This window comes from Corvus moneduloides, chromosome 19 (assembly GCF_009650955.1).
Source record: "Corvus moneduloides isolate bCorMon1 chromosome 19, bCorMon1.pri, whole genome shotgun sequence".
Taxonomy (NCBI): domain Eukaryota; kingdom Metazoa; phylum Chordata; class Aves; order Passeriformes; family Corvidae; genus Corvus; species Corvus moneduloides.
In genome coordinates, this window is record NC_045494.1 from 4,481,183 (window position 1) to 4,506,161 (window position 24,979).

At 45.4% G+C, this 24,979-nt stretch overlaps 1 long non-coding RNA gene across 4 annotated transcripts in view; it reads left to right on the top strand.

Moving 5' to 3' along the window:
- The first annotated feature begins 7,850 nt into the window (after positions 1-7,850).
- LOC116453429 overlaps positions 7,851-24,979 on the top strand; it is a 38,703-nt gene continuing 21,574 nt past the window's right edge. For 3 of the 4 annotated variants that reach the window (XR_004243806.1, XR_004243805.1, XR_004243807.1), the window contains exons 1-2: positions 7,851-7,959; positions 8,063-8,134. This is a non-coding gene — a long non-coding RNA (uncharacterized LOC116453429). Of the gene's footprint in view, positions 7,960-8,062; positions 8,135-12,474; positions 12,643-24,979 lie in introns of those variants that run through there. The other variant, XR_004243804.1, reaches the window with a different exon arrangement.

Below are 24,979 nucleotides of genomic sequence, written 5' to 3' on the forward strand. Positions count from 1 at the left end.
CAGAGTTTTCCCTTTCTTTTTTCTGTTTTCTCTGAGTGTCTCCCTGTGCTGTGCACACCCATGGCTTTGCCCCACGAGTCGGAGCAAGTCTGCAGGATGTGTCAGTGCACAGGATGGACCCTGACTCATGGAGAAAGCATGTATGGAAAACATTGCCATACTCCTACAAATGCTTGGTTTTCTTTGCCGTGTGATTATTTTTTTCCACTTTAAATAAATCAAGAGTTTAGCAATGAAAGCTAATGCTGAAAGGAAGCCTTGCAGAATTTCCCACTGCATTTATAAACAAAGCTCTGTTCAGGAGAGAGAGTCAACTGGATTTGAAAAAATAAGACGAAAGGGAGTTTCTCTGATGCCCAGAAGGTGAAGCATAAAATGGCCATCTTGCTAAATCTTCACTGCTAGGCTCGTTACTGCAGAGTTCCAAAATAGCACAATACTACTCTGGAACATTCATTCCTAAATCCTACTGTTTTATTCCAGAACATAGAGTATCTTTGAGGAACAATAACTACTGTGCTTTAAATTCACAGCTTGTATTCCTCCCAATTAATTGTCAAAGATAGGGAAATTCTAACTTTCCTTTTAGTCTCATTGCTGTAAATCCAGAATCAATTTTTTCGTGTTGAAATAAGCCAGTAGTTTTCAGTTGTACCTGTGAAATGTGTCACGTCAAAGGAATGACTCTGGATTTTACCCCCACAAATGTGCCCCACAGTGTGTGAAAAGAGGCAGTCTGGATTAATCACACCAACCTCTGCCTTAGCTGAAGCATCTTGAGCAGTTCTACGGCAATGGAAGAGAACAGGCAGCAGTGGAACAGGCAGCAGTTCCAACTGCGATAGTCAGGGAGAACAGAATATCAACACAATAATTAACATCACTTTAGCAGTTAGACCAGGATTTAGGCAGGTTCCTGCATTAAATAATTGCATCTAAGAGGCAAGCGTTCTGGGGCTGCTCACTCCACTCACAGAGGCCAGGCACCCACCTCCCTCCAGCTTCTCCAAAGCCATGGAAAGCAGCTCCATTAATGGTGCTTTGGAGGGTTTTGTCTGTGAATGCTGTGAGGAAACCCCTCTCTTGTGCCATTAAAGGCAATGCAGGGATAGAAGCACATCTTTACAGTTAGGCTTAGAAGCAGGAAATATAAATGAATTTAGACACATCCTAATTTTCCTAGAAGCTAAAGATCTCAGTAAAATCATCCTTAAATATCTGCCAAAGGCTTGTGATTTGTGTTGGAGAAAATGGCCACTTGTAGACAGATTTCTTCTGGGAAAATGTGTTTTGCTGTGCCATATTCTTGGTGACTAATTCCTTCATTCTGCAGGTTTGGGTATCAAAGCACAATGGAGCACTGGGAATTTCCCTGCTGAGTGTCCATCTTCAATGCTCACATCACCAGCCATTGCCTCAAGGTGACAACAAGGTCTCACAAGGGATTCAGGATTTTACATTCCCATCCTGTAGGTCTGCAGCCTTACAGCTGATTCAAATAGTTGAACCACAGGAGGAATAAAGTCTTTACCCTTCTGTTTGGAAAAGGTCTGTAATGAAGCTGTCTAATCTTTCCTGCTTCCCAGGGGCGGGACAGGGCTCCCCGCTCCCTGCTTGCTCACGGGTGCCTTAGCAGCCACTTCCTGTTGTCCCCGGGTCCCCCTCATGCGTCTCCTCTCGGCTCAGATCCCGACAGCTCCGTCTTTCCCTGGCGTTTGGCTCCTCCCCAAGGAGACTGCATGGCTTCAGCTCTGCTCCATTTTTTGAATGCTAGATGCAGGTTCTGGCTTTGATAATTTAGTGCTGTATAAAGCATTTTTTGAATTTCTGGAGCCTCGTGCTGCACCTCCTCTTTCCCTGGCAGGGCAGGTGAGGAGGAGGCAGCGAGTCCTGGCTGGTGCACAGCTGCCACTGCCAGCTTACAGGCAGCTGCTACTGAGATTTTAACTTCTGTCACTGACTTTCCAGTCCCTTTGTTCAGCCTTTTAAATTTTCCTTTATTGTTTTAGCCTGTCTGCAAATATATTTGTTTTTCTTCCAGAAAAGCCTTGGCTTGCTCAGTTAGCTAGAGAGCTCTTTGTGGAGAGTGCTGTAGCTCACCTTCTGCTATGGATAAGTGCTCCTGGAGCATTTGGCTCCTCCACAGGGAGGGTTTACTCCTGCCGTCCTCACACCTGGTGCCACTGGACAACCTGCTGCTCAGATTGCTGGGTGCTGCCTTGAGAAAAGGAGATTTTGTGACACAGGAGTCTAGATACGTTGCTAAGGTTCAGAACAATCCATGCTGTCCTAAGCTATGATTCTTAGCAGCAATTTTTGCTCCCTGCCCTATTGGGTCAATACCGTGTTTTCCACACACATGGGCTCTTTCACCATCCAGATTTTTTATTTGCTTTTGTCTTACTTAATGGCTTTACCCCTTTGTTTAGAGCAGAGGTTACAAGGATACAAGTTGAACATCTTGTCTCATCTGCCCCATTCAAATCTGAGCCCTGGCCTGAAGACACCCACTCTCGGTGGGGACCTGGGCATGGCTCATGCAGCACAGGAGGAGTTTGTAGAAACAAGTGTTGATCTGGAAGGCACCTTCCTGCCTGTCCCCAGGGCAGATCCGGAGGCTGTCCCCAGCCTGCCCTGTGACTGGCTCCCACGGAGAGCTGCCCTCCTGTGCTGGGACACCCAGGGGGAAACTTTGCAGAAGAGGCTACAGAAACCTCTGCCATTACATCTGCACTGAGTGTTAGCCCGGACACTGGATGAAGAATTTCTCTTCTCAGGGGATTTGTGGCACTCTGTGCTGCTATTTTCCCTGGTTTTGCAGCTTGTTTTAATTGTGGGTTTGCCCTTACAAGCTGAGGGCCAAAACCTAATAGAAAGCTGTTTACAGTGCAGCTTGCAAAGTCTTCACAGAGTTCAGGGGCTATTTCAGCAAGACATTCCTGAACAGTTCTTCACTTTATATTGACCCCAGTCTGTTCTCTTATCCACTCTCCATCCTATATATGAGCTCAGGCTGTGCCAGCAGACCCACAACCTTCCCATGCTATTTAGTGACCATGTACAAATCAATGTCATGACTTCGTGAGTGCCCTGTGAACACAGGTAGATATTAGGACAACTCCTGAAGCTTCATAGCTCACTGTGGACATGGGAGCTGCTTTGGCCTAAAAGTTGGGCAGAATTTGATTCATTTTCCAGGACAAAAATCATTCTTGCATAGGACCCTCACTGCTAGGGGACGTGGCATTAGGATGACATTCACAAGGCCCTTTTCTCTCCAGTCCTGCGATCTCTGAGGACCCTGCCCTGTGTGGGTGTTTGTGAAGGCTTGTGGGCTTGCCACTGGCACAGGAGTGACATTTGCCCTTGCTGGAACTGGGTAGTTGTTGGAGAGGGTTATTTGCTCTGTGTTATTGATCACATCTGGGCACACGTAACTCTGCCTTGCAAAACAGCCCTTGTATGTGTCAAACTGACTCACAGCGTGGCCTGAGGTAGATGTAAGGGGACATTTAAGGAACAATGGAATTTCACAGAGAACCATGCTACTTTTTTATTTCTTTTTTTCTCCTGGAGCAAAAGGCCTTTGTCAGCAAAAGGCTGATGGGAACAGGGCACAATGTCCCATGGGACCAAGGAGGTCTCTTGTGATGGCTGTGGACATGGGAGCTGGGCCATTAATGCTGCTACATTCCAACCCTGCCTCTGTCTCACCAAGGTGAGCCTGTCTGGGTCACACCTGTGCACTTTGATGGAGAGGGTGACAGAGCAGGCCTGATTTTCCCTGCATTTCTGCCCCCCCTGTGTGATCTCGGGGAGGTCAATGTGAGCCACTCCACAGCAGCAGCGAGGCCCTGAGTTTGTAGTTCATTGTGTATCCTTCAAACTCCAGGTGATTTTTCAGTAGGAACTTGATGCCTTATCCGGCCTCCTAGAAACAGAGACTAGACAGGAGTAAGGGAATAAAGGTAGGTATTTATTTGAAAGACCTTCAAAGGTACCCCTGGGGAGCCAGAGGCTACTGCCAAGATGGACCCCAAGATGGACGACAGGTCACGAGTTCTTCACACTTTTATAGGTTTGGTTCATTTGCATATCAGGGTTAATTCTCCAATTAAAGCTTCAGTTTAATGATGTAAGTTCCCCTCCCCTTGCCCCCCTTAGAGGCTCTTTGGTTTATAGTTTTTGGGCCTAGGACAGTCTGGGTGTCCCTGGAGAGCAGGCCGGAAGAGGCTTTGTTATGTCTACCTAGCACGAGAGAGCAGAAATTAACAGGCTACAAGAAACTTCAGAGTTACACACTAAGCACTACAGGATTTGAAAAATATAAAAGTTAAAACCTAAGGCATCTAACTGGGCATCTAAAATGGATCTGAGCCTGCGTCTTTCCCCAACTGCTTTTTGTTCATTAGCTTTCACATAAGCTTTGCCTTTTATGAACATGCCAAGCACAGAGTGAGGTTTTTTGCAATCCCACAGGCTCAGTGTTGATGCTGGGGCTGTGGAACAGAGCAAATCAGTGCCTGGCTGGCTCATGGCCTGCTGTGTCCAGGGCTGGAGTTACTGGGGGGGTGGGCTTTATCCCTTCAACACCTTCCTATCACTGCTGAAGTGATGCTACCCTTACATGTCAACACTGAGAATAGATCTGCTGCTCACAGTCCTTCTACTGGCAACCAATGCCTCAGTGAAAGATGCCCTCTAATTAATGTACTTCAGAACAAATCATCTGTAAATGGATCTGTGCATGGAGTCAGGCACTCCTGCCTGAGCTGTGGGGCTGCTCGTGTGAAGAATAGCTCCTTGTGCACATCATTTACATGACTGAGCCTTGAGCATTTGGCCCTGGATGGTAAAATTGGTTCCCAGCTCCCCAGTCTGCAACTGTGTTTTGGATGCTTTGGTGAAGGCTCACCAAGGCCACTTCTGAGCAGATCATGAGTGTCTCAGGAAACAGAACAGCCTGGAGCAGTGAGCAGTGAGCCCTGCTCTGCTTGGGATTTGGTGCTGACTCCAGGCATAGGGCAGAGCCAAGGAGTGGTACTTGGCACCCGAGTTGTTACTGCAAGGCCTTTGAGTCCTGCCTGAGGCTCAGCTGCAGAAGACAGATGGCCTGTCATTTCATGCTTGTTTGTCTGGCCCTGCTGACTACAATGAAATGCTTTTGTCTTACCAGGGAAGTCCGAGCAGGCCCATCTCGTGAACTTTAAGGATCTGGGTGCAGGTGGAGGATGGGAATGCAGCCCAGCCCTTCCCAAGGTGGGGTTCTGCAGGAGCCACTTCTGTGCCACTGCACAGGGTATGGTGCCTCTTTCACCCTTTAACAAACACAGTAACGAAGAAATGTCCTGTAGAGGTGTGGGAACTCTGTGTGACTCTTGTGTATAAAACCACAACAGCACCAGATCCCTTTGTGTAGTTCTGATCCCTGGGTGAGCCCCAGCCACATGTGGGTTTGGTCAAGCACTCAGTGACACCAGACTGTTGCCCATCCTTAAGGAAGGGCATGGATGTCTCTCCATGGAAGCTGAACCAACACATGGATTTGCATCACAAGAGCAGTGAGAACGGCACCTTCCTGACTAAGAGTTGTGCAGAACAACCAGGGGGAAGCAGTGCCTGCTGTGGATTGATCAATAATGCCGTCTTTTTGGTGTTTCCTTGGGAAAAATATATTCAAAACTCTGCTAAAGGAAATTATATTTTAGGTTGAACTAAACATTTCATATTATTTTGAAATACCCTTTCCAGCCTGGAATCTTGTTTGGTTTGGTAGCAGAAAACCTGTCAAATAGCTGAAAATATGGAATTTTCAAAGCAAAGTAGAGACAAGCAGCTGCTGCATGTGTTTAGGGCAGTCTTAGCTCCTGCTTAGTTTTCTGAGCATCCCAGAGAGGGTTAAAAGGGATGAGGATGTGTCAGTTCTATTCCAGGCATGGATTTCAGCCTGCAGTGGCACCAACTTTTGCAGTTTTACCATAGATTTTGTTACAGTTGTTTTTCAAATCTCTGGTTCCTCATATCCTGTAATTATATGATAGTTTCAGCATTCTTTAAAGCTGAAGGTAAATTGACAACTTTTGTGATTGTACAGAACAGCTTAAAAACAACCAAAAAGTTTTAAAAGGAAGAAGGGCAAATAGAGGAAACCCAAAATTACGTTTCTTTGAAATCTCAAGATTTGTAAGGCAAACTTGTGATTTTGTGGCCTAGGACAGGACTGCTAAGTGCTTGGTGTTGGCCATGCTCTTTTTATTTTCCATGCTTGGATTTCTGCATGGCTTTATACACATTATGAAAAATGCTGTGTTTTATGTTATTTTTTAAAAGGAAGCAGACTGCTTGGTTGGATGGTCTCCAACCCAGACTACAACATACTATAAAAATTCTATAGTGGACTGTAACAAGCTACAGTAGGCTAAGATGTTACTTTACCAGCATAAAATCCAGGCACATTATGGAGGAAGAGAATTATATGGTATATTGCTTATGTTCATGGCCAAAATGAGGAAGAAAAAATATACACTGTGTGTGTAAACAGCATATTGGAATCACAGAATGAAATTTAATTAGATCTTTATAAATAAAATCCACATACACTGATTTATTATATATTTCTTTCTCAGCCTTTGAAATGATGGCTGCCTTTGCTTTGAAAACCAGTCATTTGCAGACAGCAGGTCTGTAATTCACAAACTGGCACAACCAGAAGTCTGTGGATTTGAGCTGGCAAATGCCAGTCCCAGCATATCTCTTTCAGAGGCACAGGCTGGGATTCCCAGTGAAGGAGGCAGGGGAAACGCACTGCAAAAGGCATCTGTAACTTTTTTTTTTTTCAAATGTGTAATTATAAAGATTAAGTCACTTGTTTTGTTCATTAAAAAACAACATTAATGTAAATCATAATTATAACCGAAGAGAAAACTTATGGTCTTTGTAGGCTCCATCTAAATGTTCTTTTCCCTAGAGGGAATACTTCATGCTATATTTGCAAAAAATATGTGATTAGTACTCAAATTAGTACCCAAAGAGTGAGAACTAAAAGCAGCTGGAACACAGCCTTTCTCAGGGCTCAGGACTGGATCAAGCCCTAATTAAACACGCATACGAAAGGCTGGATGGAGCTGCCTTTGCTCGCACTAATGAAGCATCAGTTTTCCTCTATTGCATTGCTGTACCATAGACTTCCACTTCTTTGCCCCAGCATTGACAGCAAGTCTGACCTCCAATGCTAAAGACCGGTTTATTTAATGTCTTCTGGAGTTTTATTTGTGTCTTACTATAGAGTCTTCATGTCACAGGGCCCAGCTTTCCTCTCCGGGTAAATAGAGGCTGAACAAGACAGCTCTCCCAAAGTGGGACTGTCACTAGATGATGGCTCTGTCTCTGTGATATTGAAAACAGACATCAAGGCACTTTCACTAACACATTCCATCAATGCTAGAGACTTGTCACACAGGGAGCAAACACTGAGTGAAGCAAAGGAAGCATTTACAATTTGCTGCCATGAAAGGAGACAAGATAAATCAATAGGAACTAAATTAGCACAGCCAGCGGCCCTCACACCTACTTTGGAAACTCTATTAAAATCCATGGCCTAGAATTTGCAGGAGGGATTATGTGCATGAAGGGTGAGTCAAGATTTTAGAGTGAGCTAATGTAAGTGGCACCCACTTCTCAAACTGCCTGAAAAAACTTACTGCCAGCATGTGCTGCCAAAGACAAGAGTTCTAGTAAGTATTTGCTGGCTGTCATTGGCCTCAGATAAATCTGTTGGGAGGGGAATAGTGGAGGAGTCAATCAAAAGATAACACTGAGTAAAGCTCAGTTGCATAACACAAGAAGTCAAATTTAACCAAAGCTGAACATATGTCTGAGTACCGGGGGCACAGGCAGAAGTGTGATGGCTCAATCAGAATCTAAAGAGAGTCAGATTTGAGAAGAACACACAGGAACAAGGTCTGACAAGTACCCTGTGTGATTGAGTTGGTTGTGTTACTGTGCTGCTCTTGGGTGACCTTTTGGATTCAACTGAAATTATATCTGTCCTGGGCATTTGCAGGATTTGTGGATTGATGACAGCATCCCACTGACAGGCTGAGGTACAGGAAGACTTGCTAAAAGCCAAGTGGAGGTAAATATTTCCTTGCAGAAATCTGTCTATTGGCACAATGAATGCAGCATTTGCAGGAAGCATCCTGTGTGTGTGTTCTGTGCAGTTGATCTGCACACACAGAGTAATCTTAGACACTGGGATTGTTGTAGAAGCACAGAGCAGGCTCAGATCTTCAGGGCCATGTGTCTGTTGTGTAGCTGATACTTATATATGGGACAAAACCAGGAATGCCAAAAGTCCAGCAACTGCTACTCTCAAACTGGCTGCTGGATAGCCAGGAATCCTAGACAAGCAGTTGCTTGTCTCTACTTCCCTTTGAAAATTCCACCTTTTCAGCAAATATATAAAGTTTTCTAATTCTGCTATGCATGATTTGCATGAGGAAAAAAAGAAGTATCCAGGAAAACCTGAACACATGGCAGCTCTGTGCAAAGAAAATATCATTGTCAGCACACTTAGTCCTGACTCCCAAACACCTTCAGAAGAATTTCCTTTTTTCCTTGTACTGACAGTAGCACGTTAGTAAAGCCCTCGGGACTTGCAGGGGAGGAAGAGCTAGATCAGGGCTAGCTGCACAGCAGTGCATTTTTCAGCTTTGCCCTTTTTCAGAGCTTCCCAAGGAAATGGGTATGTGCAGGCACTGGCTCCACACTGTGGAAAGGGCAGAGAGCTCAGAGTCACTTACCCAGTGCCTCCCAGGGGAGCTGCAGGGATAAACTAGTCTGGTCCTGCACCAGCTTGGCAGCAGTTTGCAGAGGAACACAGGCTTCCTGCAGGAGCAGAAAGGCACCACTCTTTACAAGATAACTTTAAATTGTCAAAATAGTTACAGAGTGGGGGTTCTACCAGACTTGGTTGTGTTCTTCAGCTGCATTTACCTTTCTACACTATTGAGTCCTTTGCCTGGGAGATGCTATAGAAACACAAGGCATTAATAGCATGGAGCATACAACAAAAGTTAAACAATGCAAACCACGTGCAATATAAGCAGGAAGAGAATTCTGTGCGTGCTCTCTGCAATTGCCTGGGCCTTAACATGCAGTAAATTGCAGCAAGTAAAGGCTGTGGAGTAGGGATCATAAACTTGAATTCCACTGCTCAGGGCAGAGATCTGAGCAACATTATAAAATATGAGAAGTGATTTTAGGAGCCTCTGTTTTGATGAGAGGGATTTCAGAATTGCTTTCCAAAGATCGGCTGCACAGCGTTTTCAGAATGCCAGGCACCATGATTGCTCTTCTCTTTTGTAAACCCCCTGATGCTTCTTGTGCGTTGGCACTGCACCTCGCTGGGGGAGGCTTTGTTTCACAATGGGATATTTGGGCACTGCGGTAATGAGAACTAGGAAAAACTCGGAAGGACTTTCATGCTGAATCACAGCTTATCTACTGCACAGAAGAAGGGAGGATTCTAGATCTTTTCTTCTGCTTTTTACCTTTTGGAGGTTTATGACAAACATCTTCTAAAATGATCCTGGGGAAAGAAATGTCCATCCCCCCTTTATTTTCTGTCTTGACTACAGCAAACAGCTGGGAGATAATTCACCTGTAGGTGGTCAGTCAGGCTGGCTGGGCTGACTTCACATGCTGGAGGTGAGCTGGGACTGGCAATGCCAACTAGATCCTTGGATACCATCCCAGAGTGCTGTGTGCTGCCCATATAGACTGGATTCTGCAGAGCAAGAGCTAAAACCTAAAAGATGGGCTTGCAGAGTTTCTGTAGTGGTTTTTTTGTGGGAAAGCTTGTCATTGTCCAGTCCTTATACACGGGACAGCTGTTGCAACCAGACTGTTCTGATGTGCAAAGTCTCTCTGATTCATTTTGGGAGACCTTGGGACTGCATGGGAGGTAAATATGAGAAGGGCTGCTCAGGCAAAGCCTTTGCGGTTGTACTTAAAAATGATTGTTAGATATCTTTAATGTGGAACAGATTTTCTCTTCTCCTTGTGTGGTTTGGTGGGGTTGGGAGAGCTTGTGGTGTAGAATTCTGCCTTGGATGAGCAGAAAGGACCTTGCAGGGCTTCACTTGAGGCTCGGGGTCCTGTAGGCCTGGACCTTCTTCCTACTCCAGCCCATTTCCACCTCACATCTGTTCAGCGATAGTGCCTGCAAGTCAGTCATGGACCACACTCTAACCTGAGAGTGGCTGATTTCCCATCCCAGAAGAAAGATACTCTTGGAGGGGAGAGCTGGAGGGCACAGAGGGCTGTAACAGTACTGTGGAGAACTACAGAGGAGTCCCCTGGAGAGAGGGAGGGCAGAAGGGACAGGGATAGCCAGGTGAGGTGCTGGCAGATGGCAGCTGCTGTGAGAAGTGCCCAGGTGCCTGGCCCTGAGCCTGGCCTTGGTGCCAGGTGCCTGTGGGCTCCAGAGAGGAGGGTGGCAGGAACTCCATTGGCTGTGCCAAAAGAGGCTGTGCTTGGCCTCTGCCTGTGCCTCTGGATTGCTGGGCTTTCCCAGAGATGGACAAGGACCTTAACATGTATTTAAACACATGCCCATGGTGCCCTTGCCAAGGGAAAGGTGAGGAACATCAGCCTTGTGCCTTGTTTCATCCAAGACACAAATCATCAAAAAGGCAGGGGACTTCATTAGGGCTAGAAACCAGTGATTTAGGCAATTTTGGATTCCCGGGGGTAGTTGCTGACTTTTGAAGTGGATCCACCATAGGCTTAGAGGACTTCAAAGGAGCTGGCATGAGAAGGGAGGTCTCAGGAGCTCCTGTCCCCGTTGGCTGCTCTGTGAAGCTCTGGAACTGCTGTGCCCGGCCGTGTCTGTGCTCCGGGCATGGCACAGCTCCAGCCCTGGAGCTCCTCCTTGGCGGTCAAGCTGGGTCATCCTGCAGCTCCCCTGCATCCCAGTTGTTATTAATGGCACACCTGGTGCCAAGCAGGATCTTTTCCATTCTTAATCTGTGATTAACAAGGTTGTTAAAGTCATTCTCGGCTCTGCTGAAACCAAACAGAGTTTTATATGACATACTGGATAAAGGCTCTGTTTGAAGTAATCTTTAATCTTAGTTCTCGGATGAAATCATATGTAAACAGTCACATTTTATCAGCTTGGCTACAAAGTAATTTATTTGTTAGTCTAATTTTAGTAACTTGTAGGTAATTCAATGCTGTTTTAAAGAGGCTATATAGGAGTGAGCAGATCTAATTTTCCACCAGTAGAACAAGTAAAGGAGTCCCCTATTCCTGCAAAAGGCCCTGCCTGTTATGGATAGCTGCATGAATTTTAGAAAAGCTATTCCAAATGTGTGAAAAAGCAGTGTGACTGCATGTGGGGCTTTGCAGGACCAAGGCCTGCCATTGTGTTTTTTTGGCAGAGCTGTTTGACATTGCAGTACATATTTGTAACTGCTCGTGTTGCATCTTTTTTTACTGTGTTGTGCAATTAGACTTTCAGGACAGAGCTGTAACTATTGAACATTGTGCTGGAAGTTACTGTGTCTCAGTGGATGAGATTTTCCTTAGAACTAGAGGAGGATATAACTGTGTTATCGCTGTGACAATTTCATGGACATTCAAAGATGGGGAGTGATCGTTGCAAATGTAATTGTTAGATCAGCCTTTACTATAGGCCTTTATTTTTCCTATTGGAAAAATTATTCTACGCTGGAAGTCTGAAAGATGTTCCCATGTGAAATCTGATGTGTAGGATGTGAAACATTTCCCTTTGCATGAAGGCATTTCAATGTGATTTCTGAGTGAACATGGATATGGTTTTATTGCTGCTTGGTGCTAACAGCTGAAGTAGGTTCCAGGAGAAAAGGGGCTGAAAGTTGATTGGCAGTGAGTGATCATAGAGAAAATTGAACTCTGGCCAGGAATATTTTACAGCACCTTGGATTTCTCTTCACTCCTTACAGCACTTGGGATTTCCAGATGATTTTGATGGGAGTAGGGGACTCTCAAAGTCTTCATTTCCTATTCCTGCTTCTAGCTAGATTTTATAGAGTCTAATTCCAAATGGCCTGACTGTGCCTGCCTTAACTGCTCTTTGAAAGACAAGTCTTACTGTGCCATGGGGGAATTTCACCCATAAGTGCCGAGCTTTTGTTTTTCTATTGGGAAATTCACGTTGAAAAAATGCCAAAGAAAGCTTAAAATTTTCCCCTGCTTTTCTGCCCAGCCTCTTGCATGCTTGAGTATTGGTCATATCCAGATCAGTATGAACTCACACTGGTAACTGAAATTCCTCCTTAAGGGATCAAAGCTGTGCGATGTAGAGTAGGAATGCCTTTATTTGGGTAAAATTGATCTAGAAATTATAGCAGCTGGCTTGAGTTCTTGGCCATACACATCCCAGTGCTTTAGAGGCAATGTTTACAGGAAACATTCCCTCTTTTTTTGCAGTTCAGCTGGTTGAAGACATCTCATTATCTGCCTGGCTTGCATGTCTGCATTTGGTGAGGATTTGAGTTTAAAACTCTTTAAAGAATACTCTGAATTCATAACCTGCCAGGGCTCTCTCTTGGTTTATGTGATTGGGAAATCTGGATACCAGGGTAGGAAAGGCCAATATGAAGAGAATAATGTGACTCAATTGACTGTGAAATTCTTCTAGGAACAGGTGTAATTGTGATCGTAAACATTTGTGAGATATTTTACTACCAGCTTTAATCCCTGCAGAGTGGAATATTTAGGAGCAGGAGAATGAATGTGAAAGTAACTTCAAAGGCTGAGTTAAAAGATCATGAACACGAACCTTGGGTCTAACCAAGGAGCAGCTGAGCACTGAGGGGGCTGTGGCTCCCTTTGATCCATCATTCTCCTCCGGATCGGTTCATCTGGGACTCCAAGAGGCCCTAGTGAAGATCCTTAGGGTAATGGTCACCCCAGCCACTGTCCTTTCCAGCACAACCTTGCGTTTTCCCATTAGTCATGTTTTTTTAATGGGGTAACACCAACTGTGTAATGAATAGATCACAAAACCCAGGAGGGGAAAAAAAATCAAGATCAAAATTTTGCAGCTGTGGAACTGTCTGTTCTAGAGAAAGTGGTGCTGGGCTGGAGTGGCTCTTTGAGAGGGGACACTGAAAAAGCAGGTGAAAAAGGTCATATTTCCTCATGCCTTGTGGAGGGCACAAAGCTTTTATTCAGAGAATGCACAGGAAATGTAAAAGCAGGCAAGGGTCTGAGAACCGCCCAAGGAAGTTTGATATGGGTTGAAAGTTCTTCCTGTGCTTAGGGCCAGCATGAGGAGGAAAATGCTATTTGCATTCCTCGGGAGCTCAGGTTTGCACAGCTCCTTGCAAAGGCCTCTCTGACGGGTGAATTTTTCCCACTGCCATTAAGGAAACACCACTCAGGGGTGATTTCAAAGGGGCAAAATGAGAAGCTATAAAGACAAACATGTAGGAAGTGCTATAGAGTCATAAGGAAGCCACAATGGTAAATCAAAGCCTGAGGAGGAAGGATATGAAGGGGCACACAAGTATAAATCTCTCTAAACTCATCAAGGAGCTGGTGGGGCCTTTAGAGGGATGTGAATGGAGAGTCAGTAGTTAGAGCAGCTGAGGAGCTGAATGGATTCCTTGACTTGATAAGCAAGGGAGAGCAGCTAAAGGTCACATGCTCTATGGAGGACAGGGAAACACAGTGGTTTTCTATGTAGGGAGAGAGAGAAGGCATATTATTTAAAAGTTTTATGTGTGTAACCCAAGCAGACAGTTGGGAAATTAAAACTACTAAAATTGACAAGTCACCAATTTTAGATTAACTTCAACCTACAATAACTGAACTTGGTTTCTGTCCTTGGTGTTTGAGAGGTCCCTGGGAGAGCAGTGGTGTCTGAGGAAGGAGACAGAGAAAGCATTGTCTCCTTATTAAAAAAAAAGAAATCAGGCAAGTTGTAAAAAAACTTGCCTAAAGTAGCTATTACTAAAGGGCAAGCAGAAAGCAATATTTGAGAGCCATTGAGTAGACAGTGAAGTAGCTCTCAATACCCAGGGCTTACTACCCAATACTTACATTTCTGAAATCTGTACTTTTAAAGGGCTAAATGTACATTAAAACCAGCACCAGCTACTGGTTTGGTTTTGGAGAGAAAGATCTGGTTTTGGAGAGAGCTCTGAGGTGTTGCTGCAGTACAGACTGTCCCACAGAGCAATGCAGTGCCTGGGGCCACACAGTGCCCCAGAGCAACCTGCACACCAGCACCTTCCCGATTCCCCAATTCCAGTGAAAATGGCAAACACATTCCAGTCTTAATGTCGTGGGGTTTTAGACTGCCCTGTGAATCTAGCCTACAGTGTTTTGCATCCACTCTGTGCTACTTGTGGCCAGCTGGAGCAGTGGCAGATGAGAAACTTGGTCACGCTGGTGCTTCCAGCTGCCCTGATCTCTTGGGACTGATGGTTCCACCACGCTGAGACACAGGATGCAGCAGGATGCAGCTCTGTGCTCAGACATTGTCATTATGGCCAGAACTATTGCACCAGGGATTTGATTGAATGACAGGGTCTGAGCTTCTGACAGACCCCCTTTCTCCCACGTCCAGTGTCAACAGTGAGATCACATCCTGTAGATGCTGTGCTGACAGCAGAGGACCTTTGTCAGGTTATTTCAGCTAAGCCATGGTTTTTCAACTTTATTTATCATTTATGGAGCTCTAAACAGTTGACACTGCAGATTTGAACTCTTTTACAGCAAACCTAAGCCTATTTACTATCTCCTTGCTCATGTAAATTCTTAGGAGCTTTTCCCAGACCTACAGAAAGAGTCCGTGTGCCCAAAGGGACCACGGTTTAATGAAGTTACTGCTGCTCAGAGCCTTTTTCATTAGCTCTGTGAAGATGGAGAGAAGCAAAGGGAGAAGGATGCAGTACCACAAGCTCTTCTCACCTTCCAGAAACTAGGAATACTCTTTATTTAGAGGAGAATTTCAATAGAGTTACGAAGACTCATGTCCCACTAAAGAACAGAGGCACAAGGCTCCTCTTGTGAGGTGTCAAGTTACCCGGGAGACAGACTGAGCAACTGAGAAATGTTGCAAGTTTTTGGAAAAGAGATTTATATATAAATGTGTTACGGGAAAAAATACCTCTGGTCATACACATGGTAATTATTCTGTCTTACTTTGTTTGCTATCTTTCTTTCTTTATTGTTTTCAAAGATTTAAAGGAATTTAATTAAAAAGTAAGTTTAACTACCCTCTTCTTTCCAGATAACAAACACTAAAATAAAATGAAGTGAAATACTGGAGAGCCTGCTTTATACTCCTTTTAAAACTGAATACAAAAGCCAAATGAGATCATAGAGTTTATTGGGCAAGCTGTTTCCAGAAAAGATGAAGAAGCGCTCCTGCCACTGTATAAGGAACAGCTGAACTTTCATCTGAAAAGCCATGGTCAGTTCTCATCATCCATCTTTGGGAAGGATAAATCCAAAGTGGAATTTAGAAGGTGACTGGGACAATAAGTGGTGCTTGCAAGGAAAAGCCAAAGGAGTGTGGGTCATTCAGTGTAGGAGAGCTGCAGTGAGGGCACTGCTTTCTGTAGCTGCTGCAGAGGAAGGATATTATATAAAAGAAAGGAAATCTTTGGTAGACAGAATGATTATAAACTGTCATGCAGTACATTTAAGATGGAAACAAGGAGGGCTCTGGCTCTTGGAACAGTGGGTTCTGCAAGACCTTGGATTGGGGTCCCATTTTGTAACCTGTACACAATAGGGATTGAATGTGGAGCTGTGAAAGTGGGGTCTGGCTGCAGTCATCATCTCCAGTCCTATATGCTCCCAGAATACCATTAATGTCTTCTATCAGCCTGGTATTCCATAGGCAACTGTCTAGCTGTGATCTTTCAGAGAGCTGAAAGTAGCTTTTATCCTCTGATGGAGTTCTCTCTTAGAGCTGGCTTGATGGTGGATCTGGGAGCTGTGACAAAAATGCCAGCAGCAACAGGTTACAGATCCATTGCCTCCACTGGAGGTGGCAGCCTGGCTTTTCTCTTGGTGGCTGTTGTGGCAGTGACCGCGTCTGCATCTCTCTCCAGGGAGTGCTGCCATGTCTTTTGCTGGCAGTAGCTGTCTCTGGAAGCTCTCCCATCACTGTGGGGACACTTCCAGCTCCTGGTGGCTGCAGATCATTCCACTGAGTACCAATTCCAGGGAGAGTCTGGAAGTGGGGATGCAGGAAGAGAATGGATGTGTAGGGCTGTTTTTGTCCTGCACCAGAACTGAGAGCCATCCAGAGTGTCGAGCAGGCCTGGACTCTGCTGGTCCCTCCTGGGGAAGGAGACAGGAGCAGAGCCCGGGTGTCAGATGTCTGCCTTAGCCTCTGACCAGCGAGAAAGTCTCCATCTAAATCAACAAGAGCTCTCCAGACTTTGAACCATGGCGGGTGGGTATTTTTAGAAGCCAATCAATCAGTGGCGACTGTTCAAGTTCGGACAAGTCAAACACAGCCTGCAAAGTTACACAGAAGCGCTGTGTGTCATGGAAGGTTGGTAAGCCTGCTTGTTCGACAAGCTGTGCCAAATCCATGAGCTACCAGAGGCCAGCTCTTTTTAGAGAGATAGCTGTAAGAAGTGTAAACAGATTGTGGATTGTAAAACACACTTTTTAAATTGAAACAATAAATTGCAGACTGGGCTTCTAGGGAAACCTTCTTTCAAGGTGCTAGAATTCTTTTCCAAACCTGAACACACCCCTAGGTTGAGGGGTTTTTTTGTCTTGGCTTTATTTGCAGATGAGGAAGTTAGGCACAGTAGCATGAGCTGGAGTTCACTAATACCGAACACAAGGAAGGATCCTCCAAGGAGTTTGCAGGGTCCTCTAGATGCTATTCTAGTGTGTGGGGATGAAATAAAATAATAATAATGAATCATCTCCATGAAAAATGCTGGTGCAGCCTGGACTCAGACTGAACCTCTGAAACCAGAGACCAACAAGTCAGCACCCAGATTAGAAAATGCTGTTGTTGTGATTTCCAAACTCTCAGTTTATCCAGTTTGAAAATGGGCCTGGTGTTTTCTGTTGTCAGTAACCACAGAGAAAAGAACCTGTGGCTCTTCTGTCTGCTTCTATACTGCTTCTTGTCCTTCCCTCCATCACTGCAAGGCACTGGCTCCAGAGCTCCACACTGGAGTCCTCGCACAGCTGCACAAAATGTAGTGCACGATCTGATTCTCAAGCTGGGCTGAACCCATGTGTTCAATGCCCGCTGAAGTTATGCTGATGCATTGGAAATATATTTTTAGGAAGGTTTCTCTATAATTATTACATTATAGCTACTGTTGGGTTGCTCAGAGTACAGTAAACAATTTGCTATGCTTGTTAGAGGCCATGAATACAGAAAAACGCTCCTCCCTGTGAGGTCTGCTGTTAAATAATAACTTGCCGTTTCATGGCATAGGGGAGTGAATGCCCTCAAAGGGACATGCTGACATTGTCCAAGCCAGTGATCCAGTTCCTGTCATTTACACCACTTTCTCAAAGCTGCCCCTGGACAGGAACAATGGATGTGCTGAGGGGCAGCGCTGCAGCTCCAACATCTTGCACCTGTATCCTCTCACTGCTGCCTCTGTTGCCCATTTTGCAGCAGCACTCAGGTACCCCCTTCCCCTGGAATTTGGGCCTTGGGATGAAAGGCAGGTGAGTGAGGAAATCTGTGAATGTAACAACTGTGCAGCTTCCAGCTCCCATAGGAGTGGCAAGAGAAGGTGTTCAGGCACACTGAGATTATTAAGGAGTAATTTCCTGATCAGCAGGTCTAATGAGAAGCTTTCACCCATGTGGCATCTCCACTGTCTGCTGTGGAGAGAGCACTCACTGCTGCCTTTTCCTTGGGGAATACTAATGGTGTCTGTACCCTCCAGCTGTCATCTCCAGTCACCTCCAGGAGGTTCAGAGCTTTGAGAGGTCCTCTCCTCTGTTGTGTTGAAACTGTCTGATGCTGTTCAAGAACTACACACACACACACACACACACACACACAGTGAATACATGTAAAGCTTTGTTTCCTTAGGAATTCTAGGCTTCACAACAATCACCTTGCCATTTTCCCAAATGTAACATGCAGTTGTGGTTTTCATGGTGCAGAAGAAATGTGGGGACACAGCTATGGCTCAGATCAGTTAATAAAATGGGCAAATTAAAGATCTCAAGGCCAGAGCTGAAACCAGGAAATCTGACTGAGCTGCAAAAGCTGGGCTCAAGCAGTGAGCACCAGCCAGGGCAGGTGACATGAATCACTCTGATGAATCTCAGTACCTCTCTGTGGTGGGGGTCTGCTCCTTATTATATGGTCACAATAAAACAATGGAAAAACATGGCAAGTGTAAGAACTCAGTCTGGAAGCAGCTCAGCAGGGATGTGTGGAGAGGAAGAACAATTTAGGTGCACTTTAATGATGGTTTATGTAGATTGGAGGGAGATATGGCTGAGGATGGACACCAGTTGCCTCTGGGGAGATTGCACTGAAGCAAAACTCTGGCAGAAGCTCCAGTTTTGGGAGCTCAGCGCTTTCGAATTGTCATCTTGCATCAGAGTGAAATATCTGCCCCCACTTGTGACCTCAGCAGCCACCCTGGTACTGAGGGAAGGAGCCAAACTTGGATACAGATCTGACACTTCCAGATGAATGGTGACCACTGGGCCCTCCACCCCTCCACCATAACACTCTCCATATTTAGGGAGAAGAGGATGATTGCAGGAGGGAATGGCAGTCTCCATACTCAGCCCTCCTGCTGTTTTTGGTTTGCATTGCAAACTCCATGTTGTTTTAATGTAGTTCCTTGTATTTAATGCGTTTTTATTGCTTTCTCTAATAACACTGACCGAGCACTAAGAGCCAAATTAAACAAGCTATGCCAATAAGCCAAACATTTAACTTCAAGAAGCAAAGAGGATGCCTCTTACCCCTACTCAAGCTTAGACATGTAAATGAAGGACCTCGCTGCTCACCGGGGACAAGGAAGCAAATGGCTGCTGTGGTGCAGGGCAGAGCTGGGCAATGTCCCTGCCCTGGGCTACCTCCCTGCACGTGCTGATCTTTATCACCCTGGGTCTTGAGGTGGGAGCCAGACAAGCTAAAAGCTGGTTGTTCTCAAGATAGTAAAGTAGCTTCTGCTCTCATGGGCTTTATCAAGCTGGATCTTGTGTTCCTGTGGCTGTAAGCACCTCTAAACCACCCTGACTTCAGTGGGAGCTGAAGTTCATGTTCAGCATCACTGAAAGCCTTTCCGTGCAACTAAAAACCAACCCCAAACCTCCTCCCCTGGCGCTGATCTGTGGTGTGATGTTGATGTAAGTGTACTGGAGTTTCAGCAGCTGGGCAGCTGGCATTTTCATAGGACTTTTTTCTAATTCTCCCTGTCTTTTGCATAATGTTCCTGAAGGTTTTTTTCACTGTTTGCTTTTCCCCAACGTGTCCCAGCCTTCATCTCTGTCCTCTTGGCGCTGCTTCCTGTCATTCTCTGTGACCTCCCTTGTTCCATCTTTCTTCTCTTCTCTGGTTTCCTCCCTTTCATTTTAGCCCTTTTTTGTTCACACTGGCTCAGCCCACCCTCCCAAAGGGGAAGCGTATCTGTTTCATTCCCTGTCTCCATTTTCCTCCCAGCCCCACAGCTGTTCCTTCTCTTTCCAATTCCTTCAGGCCTCTCTTCTGCTCCCAGCATCATCCACTGCCTTCTCTTTTTCCTCTCCCTGTCCAGCCCCTTTCTTCCATCACTGGAGGTCAACAACAGAGAAAACAGAACATGAACCAGCAGGGGGATGTTACAGCCAAGAATGATGTGCCTGCGACATGCCAAGTATTGTCTCACCAACGTTAGTCCAGACTGCTTTCATCTGGCTGGGTGAGCTGAGCCCACCAGCTCAAGCACTGACACAGTTTTTTTGATGTTTCATGCCACACAATCTGTTACTACACCTGAGAAATTCCAGCCTTTTGCTCTGCACAGGTTGAAGGCCAAAAGCTCTGCATCAGGGATGAGGTGGAATGTACACATCGTTTCCGACTTTCTTTTCCCCGCCAAGTGCTGCACTTTCCCAGCAAAGCACCAGCATCTGTAGCTGCTGATGTCTGTGCCTTCGCCCATGTAATTATGTGTTTTTGAGTTCTGCTCAATCACAAGCAATCACAGAGCTGCAATCTCAGCTGGGACAGAAAATGATCTAACAAGTTGGCTCATGTGCGATTACAGAAGATACATTCTGCCACAAATTTGTTCTGCCACTGCTTTGTGCTCCTAAGTGGAAGGCCCTGGCGGAACAGATGAACACAAGGGTGGCTGGTCTGTGACTCAGGTCTAGGGTCTGTCGGGTGGGGTGAATTAAACCTACAGCTTTGAGGTGCAAAGAGCTTTTCACTCTGGAGGGAATTGGGCTGCACTGTGTGTATCTGCCTCAGAAAAAATCTGACCTGCCTCAGGCATCTCTTTATGGATTTAGGGAATGATCAAATCTGGAAGGGGAATCTGATCTATCAGCAGGTAAGCCAAAACCTAACACAGCCCACAGCAACCCACTGTGCAGCCCAGAAAGTGCATGGAGACCCCAGAGCTGCTGTTTCACTTCCTCCATGGCTGTGGTTGCATCCTCTGCCCCTTCCCCCTTGCCTCTCCCTGTAATCCCTGACTCAGGCTTCGCCTTCTGCAGCAACAAAGAAAATGTCATCAAAAACTTCCTTACACTGGTGCAGCGGGAGGCTGCGATAGCTGCAGTCACGGCTGGGGAATGAGCGGAGATCTCTGTGCCATTATTGTTCTCTACTCCAAGCTGGAAACAACCGAGAGAAGGACTCACAGTCTGTCCTTCTGGAACGATCCCCCAGGACCTGAGCGAACCTTCCGTGTTGCAGGGTGTGCACAAAAGTCAGGAATGGCAATTTTTTTGTGGGAAAATAATGACAGAATCATCCACCTGAATTTAGAGTCACTATCCAGCTCTTTCACAGTGATTGCTCAGCAGTGACCAACATTTCAACTGTGTTTAAAAGAACAAGTAAAGAAATACAGGAGGGGAATATGAGAATTTCCAGGGCCAGTGCAGAGTGTGCTGAAAGACAAGACAATGCAGTGATTGCCCCCCTGGTCAGACCCTCATGGGGACAATTAAACAACTTCTTAGAGGGCTCTTCTTGTCAGGCTTTGGGACAGTCAGAGGATGTTTCCTCTGGGGGCAGTGATCTGCTCTCACAGGTAGGTTCCTCTCCAAACCTGATTCAGAGCAGTCTGGTACCTCAGTTCGTAGCAAATGCCACAGGTGATGACTTTGAAATGCCCATCAGCAATTTTAGGGGTGAGTACATACAGAAGTGAGATGAAGGAAAAGTCAGAAAACACTTTTTGCTTGCCTTACTCCGTGCTAATGGAGATGATAAAATTAAAAAGTTATGCTATGCAAACTGTCCATTTCTGATCATACCATAATGTCCTCCTGCCAAGCTCCATGGCCCATGAAAATGCCCACTCTGCTCATAGTATTTAATTGTTTTAGCTTTTGGTAAATCATCTGTTGAACATCAACAGCCTGTTGAACATTTTAAAGCATTTCTTGCTAATGGATTTTCACAATGTAGTTTAAAGGATGTTGTTATCAATAAATGTAACTGCACTGAATAGTAATTTGATACAGATGAAAGAGGCATTTATAGATTCCACTTCCCTTTCAGCTGTTGCTAGGAATTTTCACTCCTTCAACATATATTGAATTTAATCTTGATTTCTTTTTGTTAAAACCAGGCTATTATATTCTGATTCTATAAAGAGAGTATGGGTAGGGTTGAACCAGTTGTGAAGTCCCTTGTGAAGTCCCCAGTTCTTCTCAGCAAATCAGAGAGGTTTCCTTGCTGTGAGAGAAAACAAAACTGGCCCAGGTATCCCATCCAGCATTAGCGGAAAAGTGTAAAGGCAGTTTGGGATTGGGGGAGGGGTTTTTTGCAAGATGATGAATCCATCTTAATATTGATGGAAACATGAAAAGGAAATAATTTCTCCATGCTCGATAGCCAGTTTTTGCTAATGGCCTGCTCTCCATTACGCTTTCATTGCAATGACTGAAGTGCTTCGTTGTGTATAAATTAATTAGGGACTTGCATCTCAGTACTGAACAGTGAGTGATTGGCTCCAGTGAAACAGGAAATGTGGAATGTGGAAATGTGTCTAAAGGCTGGTATCTGCCAAAAAAATGGCTCTGTAAACACTTGTGGCACACAATAATGGGAAGTACTGTGAGTTATGTTGCGAGTGCGTAATAAAATTATCATAGGGCTAAACAAGGGCAATTTTGAGGAGGAGTGTTTGCAGAAAAAATGGGAAATGTTCTTTTCTGAGAAGAAAGCTTTGCTTCGTTAAGTTTTGATCCACGCAGAGACTGATGTCTTCAGCACAGGAGACAGGTATTAATCACAGAAAAGAATTTGTTTGCACAACCAGCAGAAAGCCAGTTCTCTTACGAAATAATAAGAAAATGACTTTCTTTTTCTGAATTGAGCTTCCAGTTAAAGATGCATTATATCCAGATGCAGAACCAGAAAGAGCAAAGGTAGCATGAAGCTGGAGGGGGCTGAGACAGGGACTTTGCTCCTGCCTTTCTCAGTTGCTAGCAATGTGACATTGTACAGCTCCTTCTTTTTTCTATGGCTCTTCCATACCTCCCACCCTCTGTGTATTTCCTTTGTTAGCTCTTTTTGAGAGCAGAGAATTTCTCATACCCTGTGTTAGTGCCGTGTGTAACTGCTCCAGATGCTATGGTGATATCATCGAGACTAATAGCTCATCTGCCACCCAGCTCATTCCCTCAGCTCATTCTTTTGCCAGGCTGCACATCCTTGTGAATAGGCAGCTAAGAGATTGCTCTATAAAGCAGTAATATGGATCTGCCTCTTATAAATCAGGGCTAAGTTCAATGAAATTCAGCAGGAATAAAATGGGCACTTGCTATAGAGGTACCGAGACATTCTCTGCAAAATACACAAACAGTACTTACAATAAAGTTTAAAATTCAAGACAAGAAAATGGTGTGAGATCTCAGCTGCAACTTGCACCAGACTTCTCCCTGGGGATGACTGCATTACATTATAATCATTCAGTTTTTCTGGATTGCTTTTCTTGCAGAGCAGGCTATAAATAATCATTATTGATACTGCAAGGAGGCAGTGGGTTTCTGAACAACCATGACTGAATTCTTAATTTGTCAGTTACTGATACAATGCATCTGTTTTTTCTAATTATTTTAATGATGTTTTATATGCAAAGGGAAGAATATGAAATGACTGAGAGGTTTGGGTTGGGTTTGTTTTCTGTTTTTTTAGATTCCCAGACTAATTGGAGGACAGACTACCTGTGACTGTGTGTGTGTTTGTAAATCCTGGGTCTGGACTGGTGACATTCAATGGTGGTTCATGTGTACGCTTTAACAATGTCAGCCCCAAGCCCCCAGGTACTCTGCAGACAATACCAATATGTTACCAGCATCCCATGGGGCCCATCTCATTACTGGAGGAGGATTCTCAGGAATGAAAATGCAGTTTTATCCTTCTCAAAGTGCCCCTTGCCAAAGTCAGCCAGGCATCCACAAGCACTGACTCCGAGTGATGTGTTGTTAATATTCCCCTAACTCGCTAAGCATGAGGCAGACACAAGCTTTCCTGGGATTGCAGCTTCTATCCTCCAGGAGTTGCTGCCTCCATTTCTTTGGGCCCAGCGATGCCCTCATGGACATCCAGGGCCTGACAGCTCCAATCACTGAAGTCAATGGACCTAAAAGATAAGGTATTGATGTAGAAGGGAGATGAATCAGGGCTGTGGCCAGAGTCCCATTGATTTCAGGGAGCAGGGCTGTGGTCGCTGTCCCACAGAACTTGAGAGCAGGGTGCTTTAGTGACTGTTCTAGGGGCCCAGCTCAGTCACTGTGCTATAGGCAGGGAGCACAGCTCTCTGACCTGGGATGCTGAATGCTGATGGGTGGCCCAAAACATAGTTTGTGGCCAAAATGAGCTTAATTCCTCTTGCAGATCCAGTCAGGAGAGCTCCTGAGGCACTCCTGCTCTCGTCTCTGCCTCTCCCCCAAGGAATGCAGGTCCTGACCACACACACTGTCCATACAGAACCTCTGTCTTGAACTTTATGCCTCAGGCTTCAGCTTTGTGAGCCCTTAGATGGCCCTTCGGCAGCTGCCTCAGGCCACACACAGTCATGGGACTATTCTGGAGGTGACAAAGCTGGCACTGGCTCTGGGAATACCTCTCCTGTGCAGAGTTAAACAGGTGAGCATAATCCACTGGAAGCCTGAGCACTTTGTTTGGCTTAGCACTTACCTCAAACAGGGTGGACGTGTGCCTGCAGCTGGCTCAGGAGACAGTGGTGACCTGCAGCCCGTCCTCAGCTCCCTCATACAGGATGTGCAGCCTCGTCCTGAGGGGCTGGAAGGGCTGTGGGCACCAAGGGGCAGCATGAAAGGGTGTGTTTCTGATTTGGTATCATTGATAGGTGATATGCTGAAGTCTGGCATTGCCATGAACTAAAGACAACAATGTGGAACGTTGGTGTCTCCGTGCTCTGAGCTATCCCAGATGGAAAAGCTTTCCAGGACAAATGGAAATGTGGCCCCTGGACTTGTTATTACCGTTGCTCAAAAGCCTCAGGGATCCAGGCTCTGGCCTGTTTGGCCAGTTTCTCTGTGTTGCTGCGGATGGTCTGCTCCTTTTCACTAGAAAGCAAAAGCAGTTTTGTGCCCAACAGGCGATAAACTTTTCTCTTGTTTTTTGTTGGTCTCCTCCACCGTCTTCCCCTGCAAGGGGGGAGTAAAGGGTGGTGCCGCCTGTGGGTTTAACTGGACACCATCCCTTTAATGTGGAGTTGTGTTTTTCTCTCAAGGCCAAAAATAAATGCTACTGAAGGACTAAACATACATG